Below are 13,717 nucleotides of genomic sequence, written 5' to 3' on the forward strand. Positions count from 1 at the left end.
ACGGGTATAAGTACATCAAAAATTTTTCTTGAAAACCCTCCACCATCATTTTCTCATACAAGGATAACCACGGGCACAATAGGATGAAGTCGGCTCAAATTCGCACTCGGCACGGACACGGAAGGATGGTGGTTCGAGTCCTGGCGTGGACATTTTTTTTTTTTTTCATAATTCTTTGAATGCCAATAAAGAAGAACGTCAAAATACGTTTTGCTGGTTTGTATTTGGTTTTGTTAATCTCGATCGGCAGCAAGAACAACTATTGAGCATTATATAAAGGGTTTCAAGAGACAGAACGTCTATAGTTTTGTTCATTTCTCATTAGAGGAGAAAAAAGATGGGAAACTTAAATGTGTTACTTAGTTCTATTTGTAGTGAAAATGAGCAAAACAGCTTAAGCCACCCTTCATTAAGAGAACTACTTTACAACTGCTGAACTTCAAATCAGACACACCTTTACAGCAGAGACTTCAGCGCCCTCTGGTCCGCTGTATTGGCATTTAGCTTGGTTGATGTTCACAAGCTGCCACCGGCCACTGACTTGTATTATGGTACCTGGTCTCATTTGCGAGTATGCCATGCTTTGGCACCTCACTTTTCTACCGCATTTTGCTGCACTCACCCTATCATCATTGCGGTCTAGTTCTGAGTCAATCGAATGTAATGGGGCAACAGCGAAGCACTTATCCCTCTTTCATACCCCTCAATAGAGCGTTGTCTTCATGGCTAGAGAGCGATCGATAATTTTCATGCTGGTAAAGAGAAGAAAAATAATACATGGCTGTCAAGTCAGCATTTCGTGGAGATCTGTCATTTCACCTAAACACAAAACGCTGGATCACTGTTGAAAATTCTACCTCATTTGTCCAAACGAAAGCACGCTAATTTCAACAGCTCGTATTCAATCGATAACGCGGAAAAACTTGTGAACAACGTTTTACAGCTGGCGTCGTACTTGCAACGTCACAATCAAATCATTTCCTCATCCATAGACGAACGAACGGCCAAATAAGCATGCGTAAAGGCACATCTCGTACCTTAATCTGGCAGCTCAACAATTTGTAGGATACGGGAATACTCATGCACTGACGCTCTAACTGCAAGAAGGTTGTATGCTTCTGCAGGCGTAATGTTAATAAATTTCTTGAAATATTTGCCTTGAAACATTTGCTGCTCTCTAAGGTGGAACTCGGACAATCTTGCGCACGACGAAAGAAAACAGTGATTGCACTCCAGAACCCAGCATGGCCTTTATGCAACATCTATTAGCACCCGTGAAACATGAATTCAGATCTTGTTTTATAAAACAGCTAAACTTAGGCCATCATGTGCATCATGTTAGCGAATCGCGTAATATGACTGCCTATATTTTTTCCACTATATTGCCCATCTGTTGGCTAAAGTGTGATACATGCCAGTACCTTGTGTTTACGCTCTTTCTACACATCTTGTTCACAGCTCGTAGAATACGCTCTGATCGCCCCCCGTTTCTGCCTTATGAGGCACGAACAGTTTCCGCCCTAAATGTAGCAGCACTGTCGTCACATAATGTTTTCTTCTAAAGCAGTAATCCTCGTTTTCGTCTTCACTAGCATAGTTTCTGTTGTGGTGGCTCTCGCAGAGCGTGGGCTTTCTCTATCTCCTCTGGGAACCCAACGTTGTATTCGTATTTTACGAAAATGGCAACCTGTGTGGATAAGTTTAACTGATAGCCGAGTGATATTTTCCTTACTTCCCATATAAAACACTTTGCCTATGTTGGACCCAGCCAAACGTTCTAGCTTGCTCAGCTATTTTGTAAGAGGTTCAGCAAGCCCTTCGAAGGAGCTTAAGTCTGAAAGCGAATCACCTGCGAGATTGCCACTACAAAGTATTTCTTTCTTGTGGCCGATTCTACACCTGATCTACAGTTGCCTTTCAGTTCCCAGCGATGTGCCAGAATACAATTTCTTCGGTTTCTATCTAGCACCAGTGAACAGGGGAGCATCTTACGAGGTCAGCGCTTCAATTTCAAATAAAGTTGTACTTAACTTCCAAGCCTGTCATGAACAGTCATACGACAACGCATGCAAAATGTCTGGTCAGTACTGGGCATGGAGCCGCAAATGATATAGATGAAAACAGAAGCTAATTTTCTACACTGAACTGCGCCCTCACTGGAATTGTTAGGCGCACATTCTACAATTTGTGTGGAGATGCATGTAGTTCTAACGCGATAGCGTAAATGCTCCGTCATTCAGAAACCCACGTGCGTGTCGGCGTCAATGCAGGCGTCGAAGTCCACGTTGTGAGTGAACAATCACAGGCATGGCGCTTGAAGTCAGTAGCTGGCAGCTGGCATGGCGGGACACTGTTTCCTTCACAGCTTGTGTGACTTAGAGATTGCATGATATAAGAAGATGAAAGCAGTTTACAACTCGAGTAGTTCATTTGAGATAGGAAGATGTTATAAGCGCAAACCTTCCGCGTTCAGCACTCTACGCCCAGGCCACACCGGCACGGTGATAGGGCTTGGTTAAAGTGTGACTTTATATGTCTTGTGGTTGCCTGACCTATCGCATGATATTCTTAAAGGTGGGGATTACGCAGTAGTTATATTTTGCCGCTTTTAAGCAGCATATGTATGGTTTACGTTCTGCGTATTCTAAACGCTCAGCTGTACTCAAGGTTGGCTTGAAACAGAAGGCAGCCGAAGTCCCCATGCAAGTATCATAACTGCACTTGTCAGTTCGAGCGCAAGCCCTGGTGCTCCCTAGGTGGTGCTAGGTTGCTTCAGTGGAACCATACTATACTCAAGCCAGCAGCAATTAAGCATGAGGCAACGCTTTTGCTGAAAACAACAGTTGCTTAAAACTTGTGCGCTTATGGAAGTATTTAGGGGCGTACTTTGCAACGGTTTAACGCCACCAACCAAGCACTTCAGAATACAACGCTCGCAGTAAATTATGCTGCTCACACTAAAAAAAAACAAGCTGTGGTTTAGCTTGTGGGTATACCTGGAGTTACACGAAAGTAATCTGCATGGCTACACAAGGTCCAGGTAGAAAATAGAGAGATGGCTTTTGCACATAGTAGTTTACTCTATGGTTTCAGTTTTGTTTATTCCATAGGAGGCACGTTTGACCACTAAAGTGCGATGAGGCGAAAGGCTCTATCGCGCGGTGAAGCTATCGACTACGGCACCTCTTTCTCTGTCTTTTATCTCCCACCTTCGCGATGACACGATAGCATAAGCTACCAGTCAACATATAAAGTCCCGCTTTAATCAAGCCGCATGATTTCGCCTGCGTGGCCCAGGCATACCTCAATGCGAGGGTTTTGGCAGGCTGATTTTGACATCTCTCTCCCATTTGAAAGGCGAGGCTCGAGTTGGCAGCGCCTGCCAAACGTAATATCAGGAAACCAATAGTCCAGTTTCTTCTTCTTCTTCTTCTTCTTCTTCTTCTTCTTCTTCTTCTTCTTCTTCTTCTTCTTCTTCTTCTTCTTCTTCTTCTTCTTCTTCTGCCTTGATATATGGCACATAACCACGAAGGGGGATTGGCCAGGGTTCATTGTGGACTGCCAAATGTCCTACACAAACTGAATTAGTGCATTAAAATAATTGTCACCTAAACAGAAACATAAGATTTAAGATCACAAAATTGATTGAAAGAAAAAATACGAAGCAAAAATTTGGAAGTTTGTAAATTTGGAATACAATTAGCAAGGGAATCTGTCCGTAGCTGCGATGTAGTTATGTAAGTACTGACAAATTTGAGGCACCGCAAATCTTTTCGCACTCGCACCGAAGGAGAGTAGACGCGGGACCGACAACGTAAATCCCAAGCGTGCAATTGGAGTTTTTAAATGCACCCTCTTCTGATGTGAAAACCTTCGGCAAGCGAGAAGGAAGTGATCAGTATCTTCAATCTCACCGCAAGCCTCACAAAGGTTTGTGGGGCTGATGCCGCATCTAAATAAATAAAGATTTAGGCGAGGAATCCTGCACCTCATGAGAGTCATCATTACCTCACACTGCCGTGATTTACATGAACGAACTTTCCATGAGTATATGAGATGCTGGTAGTAGTGCTCAGTGATGCCAGGAGCCAACTACCGCTTCTTCTTCTTATTCGTCTTCGTCTTCTTCGTCTTTCACGGTGCCATGGGGCCGCACCAATGGCTTGAAAACTTTGCAGTGTAGCCTTCGCTGAAATACCTCTTTGTGCGACTATGTAACCGGCTTTAGATAGCGGTGTGACAACACTTAAATCTCCTTTCTATGAAGCAGTCTTATAAAGAAAGCGAAACATCCCACGAGATGCGACAGGGCTCAATGTATACAAATACAGCGAAGACAGAAGATTCATTCGTTAAACTTTCTATCATTCTTTAAAGCCCTCAAAGCTCACTTCAGCGCCTCACAAAGAATTCTGCTTGCAGTTTGTTGTTACTGGAGACTGGAAAGGGTTTCCTCCAATACGGAGGAGTGTTTAGGTACGCGAAAAGTACACTTCCTATCTGGCTGGCATATTTCCCTATGACCTTGAAGAGTTTATTTATTTTACGAGTTATTAAGGCTGCTCTTTTCTACTTGATATTCTAAAGTTTCTGATTTGAAATAAGACTGTATTTTTATCCCCGTATATTCAGTATGCAGTTTGATATGGTTTGCGCTTATGATGATATTTAACAGGTAAACGATCATTCTAAAGCTAAAACTGGACCAGATAAAAGACTTAAGTCAACATAGACTGGTGAGCTATGGGAGAAAGCTGTTAATGTGTTTTGTCCCTGCTCAGCGCGAAGACGCAGCTTTACAGGCGGGTCAATGTCGACGATAAAGTCAAGAAGCTCGCCCTGCGCAAAGCAAGGAAACGCTTGTATAAATACAAATACCGTGCTTTATATGCTTCAAGGAAGTAATATAATTGTTCACAAGTTATGCGTATTCAAGCCTCGTTTAAAGTGGAGTTTCAGTAATTTTAAGCGTACATAATCTCTTTACCTAAAAGTAAAAGGTTACTTAAAAATTGTAAATGCAATCATTAATTTCAAACTGAACATGCATGTGGAATATTCAGCGCTTCCATGCTTTTAAAGTGAGAAGAATATGTGTAAAATTATATGTTGCCCGTTCGGGAGTCAGTGCAAATATTCAAATGCATGGCAACAGTATATTGTTAAGGGAACTGTGTTTCAGGAAAGCCGCTATCGCTGTTGTCATGTTCATGACCACCGTCATGCCTAAAAGCGCAAGCTAAAGTTGTTTACCAGCGCGATAAGCGCTGACATGATAGCTACATATCACACATCACATAGGCACATATCAATGATGATTCGAAGTCATTATGTCAATGTATGCGTACTACCAGTAGACCGCAAGTTACGCCCACTAAAGTAAATAATTTCTCTTACAATATAGCTTCTGACCCGAGGTCTGTTGCGCCGGCGTTCGCACACCATTATTCACAGATTTACTCTCTAGCTCCAAGCATTACGCGAAACATTTGCGATGAATTTGTAGGCGACTACATTGCATTATGGCTATTGCATGGCATGATGTCTGTGAAGTCATTTGTCTGCTGAAGGCAAAACATTTTGTTGTCCATGACACCGGGCCATGTTTCATTGTAAGAGGATGCGCTATGGTTCGAGTTGACAAATTCATTCCAGCAATTCTAGGCTTCAGTGGCTAAGTGTATATTTCAATTACCGACCGTCGCGTGCAGCTAGCTACTTTCCCGGCGGCGGTATATGTTGATACTTGTTTTTCCTCGCGTGCACCTTTCTCTCGAAACCTGGTGCACATTATATCTACAGGTAGTAGCAGTAGCTCTGAAATCGCTGAAGGGACAGATTGGGGTTATTCATTTTTCGTCAGACCAGCCGGAGCCGCTGCTTCCCGTAATACTCTTGGCTGGTTACTAAGTGTCCGTCGGATACCTCATGGGTGTCCGGTTTGAGTCGGAGGCTAATTCAACACCGCTCACTCGGAAAGGGGGTATACAACTTCAAGCCTTCGTGGCAGACGTGTGGGGAGCGCCTTAACTGATGCCCTGCTCTGCTTAACCACCATAGAAAGGAACACGAACTGTGTGTTACATGCGTAGTGCTGCCTATGCTCGAGACTTGATCTGGGGGTCGAGCCTGGGACTCGTGTCACATGGAGCCAGATTGCAGGGAAAAGGATCACCAACCTATCATCAGTCTCCATTCCTCACGTTTCCGCCCTTCACCTCGCAAATGATATGTGACCACCTGAGAGCGCTTTCGCTCATGTCTCAACGGTCTGTCTTCAGATTCGTTGTCGCTCCTTATTGAGCGTATACAAAGAGTGCTAGACAATGCTACGACTACTACCTGGATTGATGTTGGTCGGCCGGCACCAGATTTTGGCCTGCCTATCTTTTGGGCTGCCCACCGTCAAGGCGAGCTGACTGCTACGCGAGACTCTACTTCGACGCAGGAACGTATGCGACTGCATTACCTTACTGCTACTGCTCGCAGATATGAACGCTGTCTCTCTCGACGGTAGTGGCATGAATGGTGTAAACAATTTCCAGCCAAATCCTCGAATGCCTCTGGCGAGCTATTTATGCTGTTCGATATGGTCACCGTTATACTGACGCAGGAGCAACAGCATACTCTGCAGCTGATTTGTCGAGGGATGATTCCATTAAAAAAGCAGCGCGTAAATGTTTCCAAGAGTGCAATGCATTGCCTCCTTCAGCTGCTAGTTTTAATTTGCCAGGTATTCCAGCAGATGCATATAAACCACCATCCACTGCCTGCGCAAATGGAATTGCGAATCCCTTTCCTGAGCTGCTTGAGCGGCTGGCTGCAATTTATGATGCGAAACGAAAAACAGCGCCAGGTCCGGAAGAAATTCAGTTTATGGTTTACAAGAACCTAATTTAGAGCTACACTCCCTCAACTACTAGACTATAAAAAGTATGACTGCATGATATCGTATCTGAGAGCTGGAATTCCGCTGTCGTGGTCCTTATCCCCACACCAGAAAGCCTACAGCGGACCACACCAAATAAAGATCAATCTCCTTAAAACCAACGCTGTGAGAGCTTGCAGAGAAATGCAAACCACCCGACTTTCATGGTGGCTTGAACAGCACGGTTTCCATCACCCCACTAAAATTGGATTTCTTCCATACATAGGTTCATAAGACGGGTTGGCTGTCTTGGTAACAGATGTTCTGTCATCTGTAATACGGTACGCAATTTGTGTGCCAAACTAGCAATGGACGTTCCAAAACCATACATCATCACTCAAGCTGGTATCCAGGGCTCAATTGACATGCTCCTACTTTCTCATAGAGTACGTAGGTTTGTCGACCATTTTGCACGGAGGAATATTTGCAATAAGCCTCATGGGAGAGGTAGTTGGTTCATTTATTTCCTACGTTGCATGCACCAGGGGCCAGCATTTTCACCGACGTTCTTTAATACTGATTTCACCCCACTGGAATGGCGCTTACATGATATTCCTGAAATCAAGTTTTCACAATACACTAATGATATCACGGCAAGAAGCACTCATGAAGGTCTGCTCACTCAGGAGCCTACGCTTCATTCAAACTTAGATATCACCTCTGATTACGTTTCCTCCATTGGCCTTCTGCTTTCTATGAATAAAACTACATACACGTCGGTCGCCAACCCCTGGCGACACAGTAAATTTGCTGCAAGTCCGACTCATCTCTTGCTATCAGGCACCCCACTAAAATAATGTCTGAGCGTAAAAATTCAGGGCTTAAAGATTCACCAATCAAGATTAGGGACTGTTTGGCTATCTCAGGCAAAAAATGAAGCCATTAAGGCTTTGAGTTTCATTACAAAAATTGCTCCTAAAACGGGTGGCGCTAGCTCGACTGTTGCACGCCAGTTGGTGAGGGCGGTGCTGCAGCCAAGTATTGTTTATCAAGACCAATTCCAGCACCTTATAAGAGCACAATGATGCCGCCTTGAAGCCCTGAACCGAGAAGCTATGAGGACCATTACTTGCCTTTAACGAATCACAGCGTTGCAAGACAATGCACAGCTCAACACCATCGATGACCTGGTGCAGCAGTGCCGTTATGCTCGCAGCCTTAAGGCCACTCGACCAGATTAGTAGGAAGCACTGAGGGCGGATGTAACTTAACGCAATATTCTTCAGCCACTTGAGCCAGTTCTTTCTCCCTAGAAGTTTGTAGAGTTTGGCGACAACAAGAAGAGATAAACACAGACCAACGTCTGCCAACTTGACATCGCTGCTTCGCGAGAGATTTGAAGAGCACGATATTCACCTGCTTAAAGTGTCCATTGCAGTGTATGTGGATGCAAGCATGCAAAGCTGTGAAGCAAAAACAGCGATATACTCTCCGTGTAGACCGAGCCTGAATCAGTCCTTGATGTTTCCTCTTTAGGAACTACCTACATCTTTCAGCGCTGTGTTGCTGGTACTAAGGAGGCACTCTGCTCCGTGGCCACCACAAGTATGCTTCTTACGGTCCACGTTGTCATCTCCACTAATACCCTTCAAGCAGCACGGCTGTTCCGATATGTCAGCCATTGCCCGAAATATGCCATAACATCCACCAGCTGGCGCCACGCATACCGCAGTTAGTACGTATTGAATAGATCCTACGGGACCTTCAGCCTTCCCCAGGCACGTGTATTTAGCGCCCCGCCTCGTTTCCCAAACTTCATTGCTACGACTCATTGATGAGGACAACGCTATCCTCCTTCTGTCAAAAAAGGAACACCTCCGGTGCCGCACACTTCCTCTTTTCTCTCCGTGTGCAGTAACCCTCACCCGCGGTTTCACTCGTGCAGAGGCCGTGCTTCGGATGATCCGGGTCGCGGTTGCCCCCACAATTAGTTGTCACTCGGAAGTAGCCTCAATGGCGACACTTATATCCACGCCCAGGGTGTCCGAAATGTAAAAACGAAAAAGTTTTAGCACATATTTACCATTTGCTTTGGGCCTTCCCAGCATTTAAACCCACACGAATCGGGCACCTGACGATATTTGGCCTTTCAAAAAGCAATGCTGCCTCGTATGTTGCCTGGACGCAGCAAGCACGTCATCGCTGACTCCTCACTTCATAAAATCAGCCAACGTTTATACATTCATTTATTAGTTTTTCATCCTTCATCACCCACCGCTCTGATGCCCTGAGGAAATAAATATCATTGCAAAAAGAGTACATCACTTCCAATGTGGTGAATTCGCCTAATGCGCGTTGTGCGCTGCTTTTACTGTTCAAGTTTTATTTTTACAGCCCAAGAAGAGTGGCAGGAGACGATTCGTAATATAATGCTTCAGATATATCTAATTAAATCTTCAATCTCCAGTTCTTGACCTAAAGAAAGCATATTTTCGCTTTCAGCTCATACTTTAAAAGTTACACCAGCTTGCTGTTTGTTCACGTCGCTTTCGTTTATTTTCCTATTTATAAAACAAGATTGTCCAGGTTCGCCAAGCGACTCTTGAAGAACGTCCTCAAACACGAACCTCATTAGGAAACGTGGGGATAAATTGGAATGCTAAAAATGCAACAATAGCTCAAAGAGCTGATTGCGGATGTCGATATCAAAGTAAGTTGCCTAGCGCACCCTCTGAAAAACCTGTCGCAAGCCGTGCAAGCCCGGAACTACAAAAGGTTGCAAAACGCAAAAACTTTAAGCTGTATCGTAAAAAAGAATGACGAGCTTAAAACGAAACTATCGGTTCATTGCGAATTTGGATGTGTGCGACTCACATCAACTAGTTTAGGAACTGTGTGATTGACCACTGCTTCTGAAGACTGGAAATAGAATTTTGTTTGCAAAACAAATGTTTTCAAGAGCATAATAATATTGTCATTAGAACTACTTCTCAAAATGGCATCCAGCCGACTCATGGCTTATAAGCAACACTGAAAAGAGAATTGTGTGTGTATGCTTTCCAAACTTTTTTTTGCGACCATGGAAATACGGAAGTGCACAACCTAGCAAAGCTATCTACCGTTTTTATGTTCTCTTGTATGTTTTTAGTTTAAAAAGAAAACTATGCAGCGGGGCGCTCTCCAACCGGGCCATTTCTCGAGGGAAACGAGTAGAGAACGTTGTAACTATCGTCGCAGACAATCACTTTGAGCTATACATCGAACGCCATCGTCTCTGGCGACTTAATTTTGTGCACGAAGCTTTTCAACACCGCTAACAATCTACCTTTTTTTTTTGCAAATATTAAACAATGCTAATTAGCATAATTCTCCTGTCTCTTCTTGTGAAATTTTATTTGGCGTTCCATTTTGGTATTCAGTCCTCTAACAAAATGTTCTTGCCTTTTCCGAAAGATCGGAAAATGCGGCTTAACTTCGCATTACGCGGGTATTAAAGCAAATATTTTCTATGTATTCGATACATTCACAAACATTATCAATATAGAACATTCTATTGGAGAATGTAGTAAAAATATCAGTTATTAAATCTTTCTTGCAACACGTTTAGAGTTGCCTGTTCTACTCTATAACTTCACGGTCCTAAAATAATCACCACCAATATAGAACGTAACAGATTTTGTGATTCCTAACGTTTTTCATTGCAGTATATCTTCTTATACAATGCTTCGTTCAACTTTTCCTGTTTGTTTAAAAATCATTTACTGAAATAATTTTTTATGCTTAGAATAATGATGACAGTAAATACTAATCCTGAGTTCCTATCCCTGCCACACGGGACATTGTGTCTTTCGCCCAAAGAACGACATATGTTCAATTTATTGTCGCTTTTTCTACTTGCGGTTACACGACCTAAACTAATTTCATTTCTAAATAATGGCACTTGCTATGGATACATAAATGCTGCTGCGTGCCTTCCATATGCTCCGAAAATGACTTCCCTGCCCACGAAGGCAGCCGGTAAATTCAGATTCACGTCTTGGCTGTCTTGTGATCCAACTATTGATTACGACTATCCATGACGAAGTTATTCTGTGTGTCAGCTGTTCTTGTTTACGGAATGTAATTCAAGATGCACACATCGGGTCCCATGCTCGAAATGCGCTCGAGTTGGCCAATTTGAACAAGGTACACATTGCACACTAAAGCAGGCCTCAAGAACAACCTGTAAAAGAGGCAGCTCCGCATAGCTCCGTCGAGCCCCGTCTAAGCAGGATCGCTTTCTTTGCGTAAATCCCCGTCAAAATATGCTCGACCCTAGCTTCATCAATACAGCAGACTACAAGTTCAAAACGCTTGCCACACCAGATGCCGCGAGTTTACCGCAAAGGGGCTGCCCGAGAGCGCGTCGGACTTTAGTCGTTAGCAGGCCTAAATGGTTTCGCATCGAAGCAGCAGCGGACGGCGCTTTCGAAATTGTAAATTGCCTAATCGTGGAACTGCCTTACTATATATTCAGTTGTCTCGCTTTACCGGAAGGTGTTTTTTGGTAGTTTTAACTTCGGCGGAAGGTTTAATTTTGGCAGCAGAGCTAGAATATGAGGTCGGATGAGCTGCGCTACAATCACAGCAGCTACTGTGAGCACATTTGCTTCTATTGCTGTTATACTTGCTGCCATAATCGCTACATACCAGCGATCCTCACAGAAGTTATATTTGAGATTCCGTGCTCCAATCGTGCAATATTTAGAATCGAAAATTTTCAGCATGCTTTTGTATCACTGCGTAAGGAATACGCCATGTCGGCAAAGACGGATTTTGACTGGTGCACCCGATGCCGCCAGCACTGAGTGTCGTAACTATAAGTTGACTTGTAGTCAGGGTGGCAGTTTTTGAGACCCATTTGGCATGTTCAATCTCATTTAATCACTAGTTACAAAACTACATACGCATAACAGTACTATACTGCTTGTGGTACTTGTGTAGTTTAATTTCGTGCATATTTTACCCCAGTATCCGGTGCCGAGATAACACATTTCCGCATCGATTCCATTCTAATGAGTCCCTCAAACTAATTCGATATATGATAGCTTTCCATCGAATATCATTATATTATCTCGTCTGGTAGCACGCAATTGTCATTCGAATACAGTGGATTGTTGAGCGAGTTGGTTTAACATTATGCTAAAGCAGCACTAGAACGCCGACAGATTAAAAAAGAAAAAGACACGTTGCACTGAACTGACGACTGAATTTTTATTCATGAAGCATACATTTTTTGCCACATCAGACGTTACTTCAGTGTGTGACGCATTACATAGATCGGTTTGGAAATATTCCATTTCAAAATGAACCTTTCATGTCTGTGCAAATTTCATTGCAATGTTATCTTTTTGCCTCAGTTCCATATATGTCACTTGTGATGACGGGGTGTGTCGCCAAAAACAAAGAGTCTGCATAGTTTCATGCATCGTGCCGGTCTTAAAGTGACACCTCTCATTTTTATTATGACAATCTACTGGCTCCTCGGTTGAATAAACTCAGAGCGCAGGACGTTATAGTGTTCAAATTTGTGTATGATCTTGGTGTTTTTAAACTATGATAAAGGTAACTAAGACTCTGATGTAGCAGAGCTACTTGCTGTTTTTAACGAATCCCTCGACCTACTAAAGGTTAAGCATGAAAAAATTATTGATGGCGTCATTATGTTCCTCGACGGAAAGCTCTCGCTCTTCCTACGTGAAACCTGCTGGATGTACCAGCTCAAAGGTAATAAAAGCCTGTTGCCATTTAGCTCCACACATTCTAAATTAGGGAAGAGAGCAATTGTCAAGATACGTTTTCAAAACACTGGAAAAATCTTGCCCAAGTTGATCTATGATATCTTTAAGCAGCAAATGGATAAGGCATAAAGACGCAGGGTACCCATATCAGACATTGACCTCGGTGGCAGAAGGCATGCTCAAAATTCTTCGCGCCAAAAAAAACAGCAACCAGCCAGATTGCAGGTGGAGAAATAAAAAAAAAACTGTTTCAATTCCTTACAGCCACAAGGTATCGCATAACTTGAAGACAGTTGCTACTCGATGAAAACAAAGGTGGCTTTTTCCGCACCAGACGCGTTGCAAAAATTATGTATAATGATAAGTTTTCGATAAATGCGCCAATTGTTGCAAAACGAAGCACAAAGCCCCTGCGGCTGCTTGCGAAAAAAACAGTTCTGTATAGGATTCCGCAAACATGCGGAATAACAAACGTTGGTAAAACGGGACGCTGCTTAAATGATAGGATCCGAGAGCACAAGGACATTTTAGAGCGGATAAAGGGACGGAAACCTTGTAGACCATTGTCAGAACTGGAATTCCAAACCGTCCTTCCAAAGGATGGACGTAATAGGCCGAAACCGAGACTAAATAGCAAGAGAAATCATTGAGGCAGTGAACATAGTAGAGGGTAATGAACCATACGTAGGCAACACTTCCTTAATACATCTTGCGAAGAAAATGGATTTTTTCGAAGGAAGAGGGTGACGCAGTAGGACATGAGATTGAAACGTTTGTCGACTTGTTCTCAGCCTCTGTGTATAAGCAGACATGTTTCATAAATAAAAGCTCAGTGTTTGTCTCTTATTGTCTGTCCGTGGTCTAGCGCAGTTTCAGCTTAATGTCATTTCAACGAACGTTCTATGGTAGTGATAATAAATTTTCCGTTTGGCATAGGTATTAGAAAGGCAATTTTTATAGCTATATTTTGGTCTACCCTTGTTTATACTCTGGAAATACAAAACTATATTCCCAAGGCCCTTCCTAATCCTTTTTTTTCTTAATATCTGAAAAAATTAGAAGTGGCCTA

Source organism: Amblyomma maculatum, chromosome 8 (genome assembly GCF_055883805.1).
Source record: "Amblyomma maculatum isolate TAMU_Amacu chromosome 8, ASM5588380v1, whole genome shotgun sequence".
In the NCBI taxonomy this organism is placed as follows: domain Eukaryota; kingdom Metazoa; phylum Arthropoda; class Arachnida; order Ixodida; family Ixodidae; genus Amblyomma; species Amblyomma maculatum.